Source organism: Semicossyphus pulcher, unplaced genomic scaffold, assembly GCF_022749685.1.
Source record: "Semicossyphus pulcher isolate SPU_LCO1_2020_fin unplaced genomic scaffold, fSemPul1.0.p SCAF_2, whole genome shotgun sequence".
In the NCBI taxonomy this organism is placed as follows: domain Eukaryota; kingdom Metazoa; phylum Chordata; class Actinopteri; order Labriformes; family Labridae; genus Semicossyphus; species Semicossyphus pulcher.
In genome coordinates, this window is record NW_027211693.1 from 31,674,270 (window position 1) to 31,695,515 (window position 21,246).

At 42.4% G+C, this 21,246-nt stretch overlaps 1 pseudogene; it reads left to right on the forward strand.

The window, feature by feature from the left end:
* Positions 1–948: 948 nt before the first annotated feature.
* On the forward strand, positions 949–20,631 carry LOC138597852 (uncharacterized; annotated as a pseudogene).
* The last annotated feature ends 615 nt before the right edge of the window (positions 20,632–21,246 follow it).

Here is a 21,246-nt window from a genome sequence, read left to right on the forward strand (position 1 = left end):
CTCGTCAGCTGTGAAGAGCTCGACTTTAAATTTGAAGAAGCGTCTGCAGCTTAACACAGCTCCACAACACTGTTGGGACTAAGAGCCTGCGTTGTATTGCTGTCATGGAAACAGCTGTGTCCAATACTGTATGCCTCTGCCCAGTTCACTTTCGGACTGTTAGCATAATAAAGAGCTGTAAAGGGTTATACTGCGTCTGTCATGACAATAGAACTGACATGGGTAAAGAATTGATTTTTGGTAATGCGTTACTTTTCTCAGTAGGTAACGCAGTACCCTAACGAGTTACTTTTAAAAGTACCCAACATGGCCCAAGAATATATCCATCCTGGGTAGGTGCAAATCAGTGTGAATTACATGGTGAAATATGTGCACTTTATGTGCATTAAAAACAAATGCCTTATCTGAAGCTGTAATGCTAAAATGTACATAAATGAGGCCATAAAGGCTCCTACCTCAAGCAAACATCTGTATTGTCAATACACTTTGGACAACTAAACAGACTGTAAAAATAATTACCTCATGTTCAGTCATAACAAATCTTTAGACAAAAAACACACTCATCTCCCATCAATCATCCACCCACTCACATACACATGCAAGCACACACACACCTGCATGTGCACGCACATGCATTCTTAATGAATAAGATGCATGCGCATGCAAGTGCAGGCATTAAAACTCAATGTACAATGTAGAATTTGAATAGAAGTTTAAAGTCCCTCTGTCTTTGACACACTGAACACACTTACACAGAGGTCCATACACACGCAAAGATGAACTTATTCAAGTTATAACAACATGGGGATCAAAGATGCACCTGCAGGGGAAAACAAAACAAACTCTGGATTTGTTTTGAGAACCATTACTTAGTTTACACAGGTGCTGCAGCAACAACATCTATAAGTAGATGCCGCTTGGATGGCTACTCATTGTATTCCTGGAAAGATGAAGACGAGAGATCTAGTGATGCAGTCACCCAGGAGGGAGGAGGAGCAGGAAGAAGAAATGGATGTAACAGCAGAGGAAGACATTGAGGAAACAGAGGAGGAGGAAACATACAGATGATGATGAGGATTACCAGGTTTCTTCTGAATCTTCTGAATCCTCAGCGAGAGGTCAGGAGGTCAGCGAGATGGAGGTCCAAGAGTGGGCTTTGCTGGTCTTCCACTCAGGAGGAGATGCTACAGTACATCCCTGCGCCCACTGGTCTGACCCCAGGGCCCACTTACTACGCCACTGCTGGGATCAGCACCCTCAGGTCCACCTTAGCGCTGTTTCTGACAGATGATATCCTGCAGGGGAGACAGTCCACCAACAACTGGAGGGACCTTGATGCCATGGACCTACAAGCATACATCGGCTTGCTTATCCTCACCGGAGTATACCGCTCCCGCAGCGAAAGCCTGCGCAGTCTGTGGGATGACCAAACCAGGTGGGCAATCGTCCGGGCCACAATGTCACACTGGAAATTCATCCTCATCGGGTCAGTCATCAGATTTGATGACAGCCTGACTAGGCCAAGGAGGAGGGAGGACAAGGTGGCTGCTGTTCTGGTGTTATGGGAAAAGTGGACTCATCGCCTCCCCATGCTTTTCAACCCGGGCCGTGACATCTGCGTAGATGAGCACCATGTGCCATTCAGAGGCTGCTGTGGGTTCTGGCAATTCATGCCAAAAAAAACTTAAAATCTGCGTGACCTACGATGTTGCAATATTGCCGAGGTTGGCCAAGAGAAGACCGAGGGATGATCGAGGGGCTCAAGGGCCACACTGTCACCTGTGGTAATTGTTTCACCTCTCATGCCCTGTCTGAGGAGCTGCTGTGGAGAAAAATCCGCCATGACAAGCCAGAGCTTCCCCTGCAACTGCTCCAGACACGGCAGCAGGCGGTCTTCTCCTCCCTCTTCAGCTTTACCAGGACCCACACCGTTGTCTCCTATGTTCCCAGTCAGGGGTAAAATGTGCTCCTGCTCAGCTCTAAACACCGGGGCTCAGAGGTCAATGATGGGAGAAGAGAAAGGCAAACTACAACAGCTGTAAGGGGCTGTTGACAACTATGATAGTGCCATCAGGCATCAATTACTCACATATTCTGAATAAACAAAATCTAATACTGAATTTATGTGCTTGTATGGGATATATTTAGTGCATATATTATTATATTATTTTTATTATTGATCACAGCACTTCTTGCACTTATCTAAAGAAAGACATACATGAGAATACATGACTTATTTGTGTATGAAGAGGAAGTTTATTTGTTTCCAGTCATGCATTTTCAGCACATGCAGCTGCCACAGGAGGACCTGTCAGTGGCCCTTGGTGTTGATTTTCAACATCATTGATGTCTCTGCATACAAGGCGTTTGTGCTGTTGACTGCGATGGATCCTTATGGCATCAAAGGAAAACTTGCAGAAGGAGGCTTTTCCTTGAAGAGCCGGCGAAATCCCTTGTGACCCCTCAGATGGCCCGGAGACAAGTTCTCCCCCGCACACCAGTCGCTGCTGCCACGGTGGAGGCTGTCCAGCAACAACTTGAAGAAGACCCAGACCCAACTGAACCCAGCTGAAAAAGAAGGAGGCTATGTGACTTTTGCCAGGAGAAAAAAAGAAGGGTTTTTAACGCCTGCTGCAGATGTGGGAAGCACATTTGCAAGGAGAACATTGCCACCATTTGCCACTCGAAGAGTTGTATTTGGCCTTTTAATTAATTAATGGTGTGTGTTGGGAGTAACATGAAGCAAAACAACAATTTGTGTCTTCCTTTTCTTTTGAAAGCCAGGTTCTAATTCAGCTGGTGTTTCTGCTGAAAAGACAAATCTGGCAAGTTTATTAAGCACACGTATTTCTGCAAATGGAACAGATCTGCTTGTGGAAAAAGTTAAAGTTGCAGGTGGTAAGATGGAGAAGAGAACGGACTTTACTTCAACATTTGAAAGCCCTCCCAGCAGAGGAGGCTGTCATGCGCGCAGGCTAGTAACCACAGCAACTGAAGAAGCCAGACATGCACACGGGCACACCTGTAAAAACGTGAAATGACAACAACCACAACCATAGTATTACACCACCAACACTATTGAAGCAGATACACATCAAACCAGCGGAAATCAGTGTTTCTGCTGTGAACGATAATCTACAGCTAATTCTAATTAGCAAAACCAGCAGCACTTAGTTTGCTAACAGAGACTGTGGGAAAAACAGAGCCAACTAAGCAGTAACACACTGATGTTGAGAACATTCAGCGGTGAGAGCACAGGCACACAGAACTATCAGGAGGAAGTCTGAAACGGTCACACTGCCTGGACACTTCACAGAGATATGTTTAGCCACACCGCCATGAAACAACGCTGAACAGCAGCCACATTGAGAACAAGCTAACGTTAGCCTGACTGCAACACCAACATAACACAGCGTCACAGTAACCGCGGACATCTTAGCAATGTGAAACAAATACAGCAGAAATGAAGCTGGGGTAATTACCTGTTGAGCAGAACTGTCTAACTCAGCATCACTTTTTAATCCTCTCAGGTCCCGTAGCTCTCTCCACCTCAGAACTGCCACTTCAATGTTTACTCTTGTTTCGTTTCTGTCTCGATCCAACTCTTTCTTTTTAGCCTCCTTTTCCTCATTTCTCTTCTTCGGTTTAACGGTTTTTGTAGTGTAAGTTGTAGTTGGTAATGGAGGGATGTTTTCATTCCTGGTGGTTGTTTTTTAGCCTTTGTGGACACAAACCAGCTGACACTGCGCACACTGAAGAGATTGAGCTCGACCATGTGAGCATGCGCGGACGAGTGGTGCTGCGCAGCGTGTGATTGACAGCAGCCTGAGAGACTGCTCGGCTCTGATTGGTTGTTGTGTTTCGGGAGCGTTGGATTCTTACAAATGCCATTAGGAGCAGTAGGAGGAGCCAGAGGAACATGATTTTTTTAAAAGATTATCTCTCTCATGTACTACTGCATGTTTAAAGTGACAGTTTGAGCAAATATGACAAAAAGTTAGTTTATTTAATGTTACCTACTGAACCTTTAAAGCATGCGACCAGATCATCTACAGGAGCACTGCTTTGCTGAAATTTCAACATCATGATGCAGATTTATAAGAAGTTAAAATTCAAGCTTTGTCAGGTTTGTCCTCAAGAGGAGAAGAAAACTTTTAAAATGCTCGAATCAAATCTGAACGCTGAACGGCTTGCGTGACACAGCGTCAAGGGAATTTATCTCAAGTTGAATTTTTGATCTAGAACAGATTGTTAGCTGTTAGCATGCAGATGTCTTTGTATAGAGATTAATAAGAAGCTAAATTGTTGTCAGATAGCCGCTGATGGGAGCCGGGATCTCATTACGGTGGATTACTTTCTGCCTGCTTTTGCTCTCCACATGGACTGTTTTTCCTGCATAAGCTGCAGCCTGCTGATACGTGGTCAATATTACTTGGACTACAAGCGTACTACAAACGAAAACCAGAACATTTGCCTTCCCCGAAATCCACATCCCTGCCTACAGATTCTACTATGTAGACTATTCTCCTATGTAGAATCTGTAAATAGAGGGCTGCTAAGTTACTGTTCACTGCATTCATATGCAGTTGAGCCGAAAACATGTTAGTGAAACTATAATAGCTTTTTAAAACGAGATGAACGAAGCTCTCTTAATACACTGAACAACTACAGCTAGTTCAACAGAAGCTAATTAAGAAGCGGGGAAGTGTTACTATGTAAGTAATACTTTATTGCTGAGTATTAGCTGGACATCATCCTGTAGACACATTGTGCTGGCTACACAACAAGTTAATTAATGTTACTATGTGGTGGCAATTTTCAGCTGCTATGACACATGGTAAAAACACTTCACACATAAATGTAGAAGAAAAAACTACTTTGTAAAAAGGAGCCCACCTTTGGTTAATGAGGTGTCACATCCACACCACCAGTATCTGCTGAAGGTTTTTTATTTCTTTGTTGTGAATATAAAATATAACGTATAATAATAACAATATAAACATCTTGAGACAGACCGACTCTGTGAACACTGCGTCCTTGTCCGGTTATTCCTGCGACTTTTGACACAAATTCAAAGTACAAAACATTTCGAGGAAGTTGGAAGTTCAGAAAACCAGTTAATTCATTGCAGTAACTTGTATTCTGCTGGATGCTGCAGCTATTAGCTGGACAAATAAAGAAGCTTCCAAATAACCTCCGACCTGACCTTGACCTCTGACCTTCTTCTTATATCATCTCATTTACATTTTCACACTAATTGGTGGCTAAAGTGCCATAAAAATGATGATGTTAGGAGAAAAACTAACATGCACACAGAGCCTTTCAGCATTTATTGATTAGAGCAGCTCTTTGTCCTGTTTGTTGTGTATTTAGGTATTATAAGGGATTAGTTAATCCTCAAAGGAGCATCACAATGCAGATTGTAGAAAAATGCTTATGTTAACTGTACTCTGTGTATTTTGTAAATCCAATTTAATTTCACCTTTTTTAATCATGACCTCTCAAAAAGAGAGCGATACAAAGAGGCAGAAAAGATAGATGGTGTTTTCTTTGCATTGAAGCACTGACATTGTTTAAGCGAGAGCAGAGACGGCTGAGAGACGGCAGAGACAGAATGAAACACTGACTGGGAAGGTGTCAAACAGTAATGAGTGGGATCTCATTGTGATATAGAGCGTCAGAGAGACAGTAATGTTGTAGTTAATATTCTAAAGTCAACATCCATAAATGGAGTTTGTGTATGAGAGCTGAGCACACACAGGCAGGGAGAGGAAGTGTCAGAGCGTGGGTAAGAGGTGGGATGAGTCAGACAGACAAAAAGTGGGATCCTGCACATCACACTGTGTTTCAGTGGAACACCTGGAAAACAAACAATGATACTAATAAACAACATATGCCCAACACTCATATTTAAACCAGGATGACATAATTAGCAGGTTACTTGGGTGTAAAAGACATCAGGAAATTTTGCCAAGATTGCGCTCAAACTGTGATGATGGATGGAAACCAGCACAGCTGCAACAAATCCAGAGTTCAGCATTAGATCACCATTACATAATTATGCTAAGTGGCAACAACGGCACCAAAGTGGAAGTGCCTTGTTCTGCAGTTCATGCCCAGATACAGTCTCCATCTTTTATTGATAGGAAATGGGAAAAAACATCCTTGTTCTCTCCTGAAACACAAAAACATGACATTAATTTAAAATGTCTGAATCTCAGTACCAGAGATGTGGACTTGAGACTTGGTGACTTGGACTCGAGTCGACTCAAGTCACTTTTTAGATGATTTGCGACTTGACTTGACAAAAAGTAAATGACTTGAGACTTGACTCGACTTGAGGCATGATGACTCGCGTGTGTTCATAAGTTTGAATGTTAGCTGTTAAATATAAAATGATCAAATCCAATGTTGTCAAGTTTCCGTCTAACTATCAAGTATGTACGCAGTGCAAACTGGGAATCATGATTGGACGACTCAAAAAGCTCCCCGTATGTGATTGTCATGATTGGATGACTGGCTGTCAGTCAAACTCCTCGCTATGGCAACACGCAACATCAAAGCCCCCAAAGAGAAGCCTCATCAGTCGTACTCGTTACTACTCAATACGGTCTCAGAGCAGACCATCATCATGGCTGCGTCTGTGCCAAGATAACACAGATACAATTCATTGTCATACTTTTTGAACAGGTTATATAAATTGGCTGATAATATCATTATTAGACGAGCTGCTAACACCTTGTCTTTTCTCTTTATAAAGACCGGATACTACAGAAGTGCTGTGTCTTGGGTGGAAAAAAAGTGACTAGACTAAGGACTCAACTCGACTTGACTTGACATAACCTGCCCAAGACAAAAGGACTCCAGACTTGCTTGAGACTTGGACCAAATGACTTGAGACTTCCTTGGGATTTGAGCAAACATGACACAACACTACTCATTAGATCTTTTTTTTCTCTGATGTACTTTTGATTTTTGAATCTCTGAGAACCATTGTTCTTTCTCTGAGAGGTTCAAGTTAAGTCATGTTGAGATCACCAGCAAAATAAAGCACCATCGCTCAGATTAATACAAGGATTAGCTGATACATCCTTTCTTGCTCTAATTTAACCAGTTATTTATGGTGGCTAATTTTTTGCCATCAGATATTGATTTGTTCATTGCATTGGTTAAGCACATCTTGCAAATATTTGCCCTTCCATATATGATGTAAATCAAACATTGATGTGTCTGGGTTTATTTTATCACCTGGGGGTGCAGACAATATGGACACTTTTCCTCCAGAACCTTTATCTGGGATAACTTTACTGCCACTTGCATCTTCTGGGAAGCTGGAAACCAACTCTTGTCATTCTGTTTCAGCTGTGGAGCACCTGTCCAGGCACGGGCACAGATAGGACTAAAGGGGGGGTTGAGCTCCTGTCCCTGTGCCCCCAGAGTCGAAAAGTGCCCTTTAATAAAAAAAAAAAAATAGTTAATTGTTTCAAATATAAAGACAGAAATATGAAGTAGCATCCACAAAATCCACACAGAATTGATTTTGTCTCAATCAATCAATTAACTGTTCAACGTGTCTTGACCCACACATCACTCCAGCCCCACCCCAGTTCAGTTACAGTGAATAACATCGCTCAGGTAGGCACTGTTTTAATTATGAAATCAACCAAAACAACACTTTTTATGTTATCCATTAAAAAAACGATTAAGGACTTGGCTGTCATTTCCTCATTATTAGCCCAGCCTGTAGGCTGTATGCTACTCGCTAGCAATCAAGCTAGTCTAACAACATTTCCTCCATCATGCAGGGCAACTTATATGCAATTAATTTCTGAAGCAGATGGTTACATTGTGCATGGTTTTGATAGTTTTAGTCACCCCCTCTCTTTATAGCCAGCTTTTCAGAACGTAATGATCGAAAGTGTATTATTGTTTGGGCTTGTCACAGCTGCACGGCAGAGTGTTTTTGCTTTTAAAATAAAAGTTTCAGTCAGTCAGGATGGGAAATGAGAAGCAGCGTAAACACTGCTAGAAGAGGCAAATACACCTTTATCCAACGAAAGTCAAAATACATCTTTCTCACCTCACTGGCCCTGGATTAGTAAACTATGCACTGATGTAACAAATATATAACAAAGTACTTTGTGTGTGTGTCTGTGTATTTGAATATAATAATACCACTGTGTGGTTTCTTTTAATTAATTTTGATCATCTGCTCTGGTGGTCCCAGAAAGGAAAGGCTTCAGAAAAAAAAGAGAGCAGGAGCTGCAGCGGGCAGCTCGGAGAAGCAGCTCCCTCCTTTCATGGATCAGGCCAGCTAGTAGCAGTAGGGCGGATGAAAGCACAGGAAAAGATGTACATGATATATTGTCACCTGATAAAGAGTCCACAGTTGATGCAGAAGACATTACAGGGGCCACTTCAGCTAGATCATCTCCAGGGGCGGCCACAGAAAAGGCCCAGGGCCTTCGTGAAACTGCTGGTCAAGAGGAGGAGGCAATAGAGACAGGACGAGCCACTGCAGCTGATTTTGCACAAGAGGCCACACACTGTGTGACTTCCATGGTGTGGAGAAGAGGAGAAGCTGAAATCACGGCTTTCCATCCAACGACAGCATGAAGGTGATGCTTGCCACACTGAAAGAAAACAGGGGCCAGCTCATATTTCCAATCCTGTTTGAGTTCAAGTTGAAGATCACGGAGAACAAACTCAGACGCCTCTGCAGAGAAGACAGGCTCTCCGACCGTCTTCCGCTTGTCATTGAACGAGACATTCAAGTGAGATGCAGTGAGGAATATTCAAAGACATGGCTTTCTCAAAGAAACCACTGATCTAATGAGACAGAATTAGTCTAAACAACTGAACACTGACTGCAATACTTTCATGAAAACATAATCAAATCTGTGGTTTCATAGTGGAATAATGTGGTTCAGTAGAATAAAAACAGTTTCCATGTTATCAACATAATGTGTGATTATGGATGGAGGCTGTGTTACAACATCAGGGTACGAATTAGTGCTTGTTGGTGGGGCAAATGCCCCTGCACCCAAAAATGTCTGTGCACGACCCTGCTCCTGCCGTCTGTCTCTGGTGAGTGGAAGTGTTACTGTATTTAAGTCACACATTGGCAGCACCATGAACCCAAAATAAACATATTTTGCTTTGATTTAAGAGCAACAGACAGGTCAAAAGGATAAAAACTACACTGTGATGGAGATTAGTGAAATGGTCTTTGTCAGGCCTGTCAGCAAGATCAACCGTTTCTAAAGCCATGTCAGGACGTCAGGAGAATCTCAACGCCGAGAGTTTTTCCAGGAACAGCTCCACATGAATTTCTTGATTAAATTTAAAGCAAAGTGTAACTGGAACATTTCTACAAAGATTTCAGGAAAAATCAATGTGAACAGAACTTTGTGTAAATGACGATTTGTGGGTGACAGAACAATTATCTTATGTCACGGGTATGAAGCTCGATAAATGTGATGTATCAAGTGGTGTCCTATTTTGTAAGTACAGATTTGAATCTCTTACTACTTTAGCTCCGCTCTAAAGAGCCACCACCCAGTCGTGGAAAATAAAATGCAGGGCCAAGGGGAGAAATTGAGATAACGCCCAAGGGTCTCTTTGCATAAATGACAGTTGTACTTGTATTTTCAGCGCTGAAACAGCAATTAGTGAACCAGAACGTGAGAAACCCTTAGGATTAATTTTCTTCTGAGGTCATGACATGGTGATTTGGTGGTTATGGTTACTTTTTGTACAGACTTATTACTGAACACTGTCTGGGAGGAAGCGTCTGTGACAGAACAAATCTAAATCTCTGTAAGTCGTGAGCGACACACCCTGCAGATAATGAGCTGTCAGACGGATTAGTTTATTTCTAGTAAAAACATTTTTTTTTACATAAATAATAGTTCTTCCATTATTATGGGAAGAGTAATCCTCTCTCATTACCTGTCCTACTGTGACATTCTGTCTTCTTTTAAAAAGGATTGCTCCTGTCTTAGTCAGCTTCCTCAGCTCAAACACAGAAACAAGAGAGATTCTCACCATGAAAGTCAAAGAGGCCGACTCTCATTCCCTCCTATCTTTGGAGTTTCGATAAAATCCGCAATAAAACTGTAGATTCTACTGAAAGGTTGTATAAAAGAACAGAAGGATTTGTCAGGCACAAAAAGTAACTTGATTCGGGTCCCAAAAGGCTAACAAGGCTGCAATTCCATCCCTTCAAAATGACAATGACGACCTCACATCGGCTTCTAATAAAAAGCGTTCAGAAACTGAATTGAAAAGTGAGTAAAAGGCAGACAGAGAGGCTTTTTTTATTGTTATTCTGAGAGCGAACGAGTGCCACAGAGCAAGCGAGACAAGGTAATAAGTGGTTTCCAATTCTAAAGTGAACATCGTGTGTAACCCACCAGTCAAAATCTATTATCTCTTCACCTCCTGTGTCCCTGCTATCGATAGAATATTAAAAGTGGGATTAAAGGCGTCTCTCACACCACTGCCACTTTCACATCTGATTACCCGTTCAGTGCAGAAGAAGGGGAAGTTAAGTTTTTGGCTGGGGGCACAGTAAAAATATGGTGATAAAATGATTCTTATCTCACAGAAATATGCGACATGACCATAAAAACTTTACACTGCATTATGAGGCAGTGGCAATGGATGTGTTAAGATGACGTGCCGGCACCCCGGAAACAAGGCCAACACAAAGCACACATGGGAGAAGAGGAGAGAAAGAAGAGGTGGTGGTTTTTTTGCATTAAGGCTCATTTAAATAATATGTATGCATGATAGCTGGTTGAAATACGTGCAAACAGCCCCCGCGCAGTTTGGGGAGCGTTTAACCCTTTGAGGATGCTTTGAGAATTTGCACAGGTTAAGCAGACACAAATCTGCGCAGTCCTTTTGGGAATCTGCCCCAGAGTTCCTGGAGAGAGATCAGGGAGACAGTTTGGTGCAGGAGTCTATGACGGCCAGCCTATGACTGTAGCCAATTAGTACAGGTACAGTCACTGCTGCCTTCAGATGTGGCTGAAGGACATACAACCCAATCTGTCTTAAGCAAACTGAACCTTGAACACTTCTCTGTGTCCCCTGATAAGGGCCTTCAGCGAGACAGACAGCGCCTGCAGAATTGATGTGTGAATGTGTTTCACACTGTTCAGCCTTAATAGCTTTCTCTGCTATGTTCTCACAATGCCATTCACTGAATGCTAAGCCAAGGATTACAGCTTTCTCCACACTACCAGGTGAATCTATCAAGGGTTGGACTTGGCCACATAACTTCATCCACTGCAGAGAATTAGAAAGTTTCCCTGTGTCTGTTGTCACGATGCGAATAGATTGAAGGGGTGGATTTGGAGGGATATTTGCTGGTGAGGAAACTTCACTCATATTTGTTTCAGTTTGTTTGAGGATTTGTGCCGGTGCCCTCCTGCCGCAGGTGCTGCCTTCTCACATCAAATGAGTAAGATTATCCAGTAAAAGAGCCAAAGAATCTGATTCCCCCACCAAAAGAAAGTTACACAGATTAGCACAGGGCCAGCTGACATTAGCGATTCTGCGTGTTTGGCACTGTGTTTATATGCTCATCAAGACAGGCTTACATCAGATAATTACAGCAGAACAGAAGCGGGTCGGCCTCGAGTGTCATCGTTACTAATTAGAGATGGATTTTTGGATGTGCTGCGTTTACTTTCACTGTTTGAACCAAACAAAATGAAGGTTCTTGACTTTAAGCAAGGTAAGCTGCTACAGTATCTGCATGGGATGTAAACACTCTTATAATAAACTTTGTGTTTGGATATGTATTTGTTGTTCTGTTATTTACAGCATAGTCTTACGATTACATTTACAGTATTTCATATTCAAGATGGGCTGCTCAGAAATTCAAACATTTACAGATGTCATGAGTTATACTAGTTTAGTTTTGTTTTTGATTTGTATTTCGGGGCTCAGATATTGTTTCCTGTTTACCTTGTCACTTTGTCTCTTGTTGTCGTGAGTTCTCGTTGTTTAGTTTTGTATTTAGTTTATTCTGTGTTCTTGTCACGATTTAGTCTTCTTTAGTTAGTATTATATGTGTTTTATTGGTTAGATCATTTCCTGTTTTACTTTGTAGCCCTGTCAGTCCTGTATTTGTTTTCTAGTGTTTCCTGTTTTATTTTGTATTTCTTGCCCTTTGTTTGTCATGTCTGGTTTTACTTCCTTCCCTTGTTCCGTTTCCCGCCTTTCAGATTGTGTGTCCTGCCCTCATTGTGTTCACCTGTGTTAATTAGTCTCACCTGTCCCTGATTACCCTGTGTATTCAGTCTCTGTTTTCCTACCCTTCTGTGCCAGTTCATTGAGTCTGTGTCCGTGACCAGTCGTCCTTGTTCCAGTAACCGTGTTTCCTGTGTGGATTTTGTTAGCTGGGTTTGTTGAAAGTAAGTTTTTGCTCTGCAGCATTTAAAGGCAGCAGCGATTTGCTGAACTTGTCTTTGCTGCTTGGACCTGCTTGTTTGACCTCTCTCCTGTCTTTGCTCCTTTGGTTTGTCTGCGCTCATCACGATCTCAGTAACAGCTTTACTTTTGATCACTGACCAAATAAAGACAATGTAAAAATAAATGTGATTACTCTTAGTATTTTCATTAGTTGGTGAAACAACTAAAAAGGAAAAAGTTTGATTGCAAAAAAATAGATGGTGTTTTTCTCTTTGAATACATGTTTAAATATTAACCTTCAGCCAGAACATTTCTTCCCAATTATGTGAAATAGCTTTGTAGCAGCTCTGAAGTTTTATCACCTTTATTTTTAGAATTTGAATAGATGCTGTTTGGAGCTGATCCTGCACATTCTTAAAGGTATAATAAGTAGGATTTTCCCAGAGAAATAAAATAGACTTTTACAAATATACACTGAACAAAAATATAAACACAACACTTGAACACGCTGAACTCAAAGATCTAAGACTTTTTCTATGTACCCAAAAGGCCTATTTCTCTCAAATATTGTTCACAAATTTGTCTAAATCTGTGTTAGTGAGCACTTCTCCTTTGCAGAGATAATCCATCCACCTCACAGGTGTGGCATATCAAGATGCTGATTAGACAGCATGATTATTGCACAGGTGTGCCTTAGGCTGGCCACAATAAAAGGCCACTCTAAAATGTGCAGTTTTATCACACAGCACAATGCCACAGATGTCGCAAGTTTTGAGGGAGCGTGCAATTGGCATGCTGACTGCAGGAATGTCCACCAGAGCTGTTTCCCGTGAATTGAATGTTAATTTCTCTACCATAAGTCGCCTCCAGGCGTTTCAGAGAATTTGGCAGTACATCCAACCGGCCTCACGACCGCAGACCACGTGTAACCACACCAGCCCAGGACCTCCACATCCAGCATCTTCACCTCTGAGATCGTGTGAGACCAGCCACCCAGACAGCTGCTGCAACAATCGGTTTGCTTAACCAAAGAATTTCTGCACAAACTGTCAGAAACCGTCTCAGGGAAGCTCATCTGCATGCTCGTCGTCCTCTTCGGGGTCCTGACCTGACTGCAGTTCGTCGTCGTAGCCGACTTGAGTGGGCCAATGCTCACATTCGATGGCGTCTGGCACTTTGGAGAGGTGTTCTCTTCACGGATGAATCCCGGTTTTCACTGTACAGGGCAGATGGCAGACAGCGTGTATGGCGTCGTGTGGGTGAGCGGTTTGCTGATGACGTTGTGAATCGAGTGGCCCATGGTGGCGGTGGGGTTACGGTATGGGCAGGCGTATGTTATGGACAACGAACACAGGTGCATTTTATTGATGGCATTCTGAATGCACAGAGATACCGTGACGAGATCCTGAGGCCCATTGTTGTGCCATTCATCCACGACCATCACCTCATGTTGCAGCATGATAATGCACAGCCCCATGTTGCAAGGATCTGTTGAATTGATCAAGTAACCCATTGAGCATGTTTGGGATGGTCTGGATCGGCGTATACGAGTATACGTGTTCCAGTTCCTGCCAATATCCAGCAACTTGGCACAGCCATCGAAGAGGAGTGGACCAACATCCCACAGGCCACAATCAACAACCTGATCAACTCTATGCGAAGGAGATGTGTTGCACTGCGTGAGGCAAATGGTGGTCACACCAGATACTGACTGGTTTTCTGACCCCCCGGACCCCCCAATACAGTACAATATACAATATCTCGGCAAAGGAGAAGTGCTCACTAACACAGATTTAGACAAATTTGTGAACAACATTTGAGAGAAATAGGCCTTTTGTGTACATAGAAAAAGTCTCAGATCTTTGAGTTCAGCTCATGAAAAATGGGAGTGTTGCGTTTATATTTTTGTTCAGTAATATAAACCATCACTTATGGGTCTCTATACATGTGTGTAGGTGAGTGTGTGTGCAGACCCTTGTGAGACCCTTCCCTCTGCATCTTTTCTGTTGTTTTGCTTTGCACGGGACGTTTTCAGGAGGGGCGCTGTCGTGGTTCCCTGAGCCAATCACAGCATATAGCTGAGTGTGGGAGTGGTTCAAATTAGCAATTGGGCCCCATTCAGACCGGCGAACATGGAGAAAGAGCGATGCAGAGTTGGTCTTCTGTCTGTTGGACAGCTAGGTGCCTCAGACTGGGTAGGACAAGCTTACAGGCAGTTAGCATGCTAGTACAAAGGTAACCGTGATGCTGTCGGTGTTAGCTTATTTATTGGATTGTGTTGTGTTGAATTGGCTTATGAAACATTTTCATGTAGCCACCTGAGGTTAGGTGAGGAGTTACCGACACACACTTTTACATGAAGCACACACGGATTAGTTACCACATTTAATTTGTAGTTTTAGAAAAAGATTGTGGTTGGTTAAAATATTATAATATTTAATATAAAGGAGACCTCTCTTTGTCGTTTTTTCGTACTTTATTGGTCATTTAGAAGATTGTGCACACCGTCCACTGATGCTGGGTTGACCGTTTGTTCCCTGGCTCCTCCTATCCATGTTTCTCTGAGCAAGAAACTGAACCCTGAACTGGACCCAACGTGCGGGCCAGCACCTTACTTTGTTCGTGTGTTTCAATGTATTATGAGCTGCCAATTGTAAAGTACTTCGGTGAAGGTTGAGAAGCACGACACAAGGACAGTACATTTTCTTCATTTCCTTTTCTCATCTACTTTTACAATTTAATCTGGGTAGTAAAAAAATCAATGCAGAACCATGATACGTACAGTCATGAAAGTTCACTTGCATTCATGGGAGAAGTGTTAAAGCCATAAAATACTGATGTAAAGCACCAATACCAGTGTTTTATACCTTTTACTGTAAAGTTGAAGTTTATAGAGGGAAGCATTAAAAGCAAGGGCCAAAACATAGAGGAGAGTAGAAAGGCCTAAGTGGCCTACTTGTCGTCCAGCATCCATCGGAAGGCTTATATTAGTGCTAAGTTCATTTCCTGTCAAAGTCAAATTGGCTATATATATACGAGTGTTTGACTTCCAGAGAAAGTCATTATAGATTATATAACATTGGTTAAAGAGACGATTTATAAGAATTTGTCTGACAGCTAAAGTCACACAGACTATACATAACTCCAGCTGATGTATGGCGGCCATTAGCCAGATGCTTTTAACCAGCTGTTTGGATGAATGCCAGCCTCGGGCAGTCGTTTCTTTCCCCTGCATCCCTGGCTGTTGTTATTTACAACGGAGAGGACCTGTTTAGGGGGAACGTGCGCACCTTGGCACCTGTGAGTTATAGAGCGCACAGCAAGTTTGAATCATTTGGAGGACCCACATCAGGCATCCATTGTGCGTTAGAGCAGCAGTGGCAGAGCGGTCTCCAGGTTCCATTACAACACTTTTGTGTTTACTTGCTATTAAAATTGTGTGTAATTAGTGTTTTTCTTCAATCATCAAATGTGCTACTGGCAAGTAGAAGCACAAAAACAATGCTGTCTCATTACTGGGTTTAAATAAGGTCAGTAAAAAACAAAACAATAAACATGAACCAGTTTGCAAAAATTATTATTGTAAGTACACGAACAGCTTTGGGGTCGAACACCACAAACATAAAAAATAAAGATTACATTAATAAACTGTCTTCTGAGACACCATTTTGCTGCCTGACTACTTTTACTTTAAATACAGTTTGATGATAACACTCATGAGGACCGAGTTTGTAATCATTTAGCCTCATTAATTCAGAACAGAACTGTATCAGAGTGCATTAGCCTTAGCTTCCTCTGTCAGTCAGGTGTTAATTAAGGTTCAAAGTGTCCAAGAAGAACCCCTTTAGTGCTTTTCCATTCATATTTATTTGATTAACTTGAGGATATAAGACAAATGTAATTTTCAATCTGAAAGACCTCTGCATGTGCCTTGAGAGGGGAAGAAGTTTGGTCGACATGCAGGATGATTTTCCTCTCCTGGCCTGAACAGTGAACACCTTAGTGAGAAAGCTTTTTAGAGTGTTTTAGGATCAAAATCTATCGGGCACAGCTTAACACTTAGCATTTTAGCTCGACATGTTATGACATGGGTCTTTACATAAACAGTCTTATAAAAGCACATGTTGTGTCCAGAGAGAGCGGGTCCCTGGTGTTGTGTCCAGACAAGCCTCTCTTTCATGAACGTCGTTAATTCATGGATTCGGTCATTAGAATTTTTTTCTCCACTGAAGCTGACTCATATTTAGCATATACAGCATGTTCCAACAATGACTCTCAGTTCAGTCAGACAACTCCCATTTGCGATAGCTTGAAATGTTTATTGCAGCAACAGAACATAGCTTGTCACCTCATCACTCCTTGCACACTGATTTTACATGCAGAAATTTGAGGAAGGATTAAATAACATCTGAAACCAGCAGTTCCCACACTTTTTATGCAACGCACCCCCTTCTACATCCCAACCGGATTAATGCACCCCTGGGTAGGGGGGGTCCGGGGCAGGGTGGCTGTGGCAGCAGGCTCAGCAAGGTGACCCAGGCGTCCCTCTCCCCAGCAACATTTTCCAGTTCTTCAAGGGGGATTCCGAGGCGTTCCCAGGCCAGACGGGATATATAATCCCTCCAGCGAGCTCTGGGTCTGCCCCAGGGTCTCCTTCCAGTTGGACGTGCCCAGAAAACCTCCAAAGGGAGGCGCCAAGGAGGCATCCTAACCAGATGCCCGAACCACCTCAACTGGCTCCTTTCGATGCGAAGGAGAAGCGGCTCTACTCCGAGACTCTACTACTCATTTCGGCCGCTTGTATCCGCGATCTCATTCTTTCAGTCACTACCCAAAGCTCGGGTAGGTAAGTGTTGGAAAGTAGATCGACTGGTAAATTGAAAGCTTTGCTTTCAGGCTCAGCTCCCTCTCAACGGTTGGGTGCAACGCCTGCATTACTGCTGATGCTGCACCGATCCGCCTGTTAGTCTCAGGATCCATTTTGTCCTCACTGGTGACCAGGACGACAAGATACTTAAACTCCTTTGCTTGAGGCAGAGACTCATTCCCCACCCGGAGTGGGCTATCCACTGTTAATAATCAAGATATTCAAAATATTTAAGGGATCACGACAATGCACTCTTACATTCGAAACTGAAACTACACTGCAACGTACGCACAAGACTTCACTTTTAAAGAACAAAGAAGATGAGGTAGGGCGAGGAGAAACGCACAGGCAGATAGGCCCATCATGACAGAAGATGGGGAACATGCTGTCAGATTTTCAGCCGCATTAAAGAACATTTTTATCAATTTTAAACATACATACGTTTTTTTCTTTTACATACAAATTTTACATTTTTATTTTAGAAAGGAACATTTTTAATTTGTTTTATTTTGTCTAAAATCCCAGTTGGTGTAATTAATACACCATTACATTTTTCCGCACGCGTACACCTTCGGAGCCTGCAGGTGGATGCTGCGGTGGTGGTGGGGCTGAAAGGCAGAGCGCAGTACTAGTGCAGGGCAACAGTGGCAATGACAGAGGGAGAGGCCGCACATCTTGCAGCTTAAGTTGACGCCAAAGTGGGAGCAAGTGTTTGTCAGGTGATTGTGGAGAATGAAGCACGTCAGAATGAAATCAGTGCAGCTTGAGTAGACGAATCATGTTTACACAGTAAACTAAAATAATGCAAAAAGCTAAGGCGTACTTAAATGTATGTAATTTATGTATGCTGCCCCATACTGGGTTGGACGTCTTAATACTAAGGGGTAGACACCAAAAATATTAAATATAATATTTTCCCTTTTGGTTGAGAAGACAGGACGAGTGATTCAGCAGGCAGATACAGTATGTGTGCTTGAGCTGACAAAAAAATGCAATTTAATTTTGCTTGTGCTTAAAGCAAAATAATTAAACGACTCTCAGAGGCATTCTGAAACTAAATTTAAAGCTCTCCAACATGAAACAACAAAAATACTGTTATGTATTCTGTGAAGGTTCAAATTAGCATTTTCATTTCCCTAACTTTTTTTTATCTGTTGCTATTTCCATTTGTTTTGCCAGCGGATGTTATATTTCTGTTCTCTGAGGTAATTAGTTAAACTAGTTTTCAGTGACACTGGCTCTCACGTGTACGGTTCCACAATAGTTGAATGAACAATAATCATCTGTCTTTCTTTTCTTCTTCTTTTCTCTTCTACGGCTGGATGGAGAAACACTTTTATTCTAAAGCAAAGTATAGATGTTTCTAGTGGAGTTGGTTTTGTATTCGTCACTTCATCCAAAGTCTTTACAAATCCCAGCTGAACTCGACATCGGCTTCTGCACTGTGGCAAAAAATGAGCCACGATCAGCCTTTCTGCTCAGCTACCCTGAAGCTCCCTGTCTTCACTGTGTGGTCTCATTCATGTAGTGCTGATTTTGATAAAGCTGTAGTAGGTCACATTATTAAAACTAACTTTTTGCTCAGACTGTCACTTTAAACTTGCAGTAGTACATGAGAGAGATAAATCATGTTCCTCTCCTCCTACTGCTCCTAATGACATTAGTAAGAATCCAGCGCTCCCGAAACACAACAACCAATCAGAGCCGAGCAGTCTCTCAGGCTGCTGTCAATCACACGCTGCGCAGCACCACTCGCATGCTCACACAGTCAAGCTCAATTTCTTCAGTGTGCGCAGCGTCAGCCGGTTTGTGTCCACAGAGGCTTAAAAACAACCAGCAGGAATGAAAAACTGCCCATCCCTCCATTACCAACTACAGCTTACACTACAAAGACCGTTAAAGCGAAGAAGAGAAATGAGGAAAAGGAGGCTAAAAAGAAAGAGTTGGACCGAGACAGAAATGAAACCAGAGTAAACATCGACATCATTGATGTGTATCTGCTTGATAGTGTTGGTGGTGTTTCAGGTTTTTACAGGTGTGTCCGCCATATTGTATACTTGGCTCCTTCAGTTGCTGTGGTTACTAGCCTGTGCACACCTCTGCGGGGAGGGCTTTGGAGGCCACAGAGAGAGAAAAGGAGGGACCTGGAGGTTGTAATCTTTCAAATTTTGAACCTTGAAATATACGATTTAATGAATCTACCATTTTGATTATTTTCTCATATTGGAAACACAATATGATGACTGAAGTAAACAGAGATCGAACCCCGAAAACCTTTAGATTCAAAGAGGACCAGGCCACAGCCACCCTGTTCATCAAGATGCTGGTAATCATTTTAACATTGCATGATTGCTGCAGTGCGAGCATGTTAGCTTGCAGATGATAGTATGTTCACATGGATTCAGGCAGACAATAGATGTTAAACAGGATTGAATTGTAGTGCACGAGCAGGACGTTAAATGAAGAAGGGGCCAACAGAGAATACCAGCAATGAAAATGTCCATCATTGGTGGAGTAGATTACTGTTTACTCGCAACACTCGCTTAGCTCCGCCTACCCTCTCTGGCAGACCAACCACTGCTGGGTGATGGAAAACGCGTCACTAACTGGGCGCCGCTTGTGATTTTTTTCCTGTGAAGGTTGCTACAGACACCCAGTCTGTAATACTGCAAATGCAAAGACTGTCATCAGTGGGCCATAGGCTCAATCCCCATTGTGTCACCTCATTCAGTGACAGATAGTGACCTAACAGACATTTATTTACATGAGAAAGTCTGAGATTGTTACTTTAAATGCTGTAACAAATAATGACATTGATTACAACAGACAGTTAAAATGTTTCTTGTAAATGAGTAAAGATGGCCTAGTTTCAAAGATTGGAATTCAAAACTATGAAGTAGTGTGTGTCTGTTAATATCACATGATCTTTCTCACTAAGAAATTCCTTCATTATCTTCCAGGGATCACTTTACATTAGATCTGTTGTTAAGAGCATGCCCTTCTTCACTTGACATCCTGTGACAGTAACAGCGTGCAGCCCCGAGGTCCTGCCAGCTCGCTGTGACCATGCCTGTGTCAGTAGGTGCATAACATTATGCAGTTTTGAAACTACAGCATTGCATTACAAATATATAGCACACTGAGAATGCTTTTAGTGCATTTGAAGCGCATGCTTTTTAGATGTGTGAAAGGAATGGAAGAGGAAAGCTTGAGAGTGTTTGTTGACAGCTCTCTGATGATTTCCAGGTGGGGTGAAGCTGCGGTCAGCAAGGTCTGCTCAGCCCGAGGACAGCGACGACCCCCGACAGAGATCCAGCCAACACTGTCACCGCACATGAACACAAACCCACATACCTAACACACACAGATGGGCAGATGCTTATTTCAAAAATATACACAAGTTGCAGACGCACAACCACACACATTCAGGGTCACTGGTTGTACCATTGCTGCTCTGATGCCGTTAGTGCAAAGCAAGCCTGAGGCAATGAGCCTCGGCCCTGAACAGATGAAAGCTTAGAATCACATTTAGTCCCAAAACATAAGCAAAAAAACAGCAAAATAAAACCATCATACACATGTCTCTTTTAATTAAAAATATGATTTGAATCCATCCTTTTTCTCCTCTGCATCGTGGTTAAAGAAAAAATCCAAGGTCAGCTACACATGGACCCGAGTTCATGACAGGAAACTGAGACATTGATTGCACCTTTTTCTTAACTCCACTCTACAAACCCAATGTTTCGACAGGATTTGAGTCTGAAGTGTGTTCACAATAAACCATGAGATTGCAGGAAACACCAGATTAATATCTGGTCACACCTATGAAAGGATTGCTTTTTTAACAAAGTGAACTTTAAAAGGGCTGTATGTAAGATTTTACATGTATTCATCAATTCAAAATGTTTTATTGCCAATGTGTGAAGGGATAGTAAAGAACTGATAAATTAAGA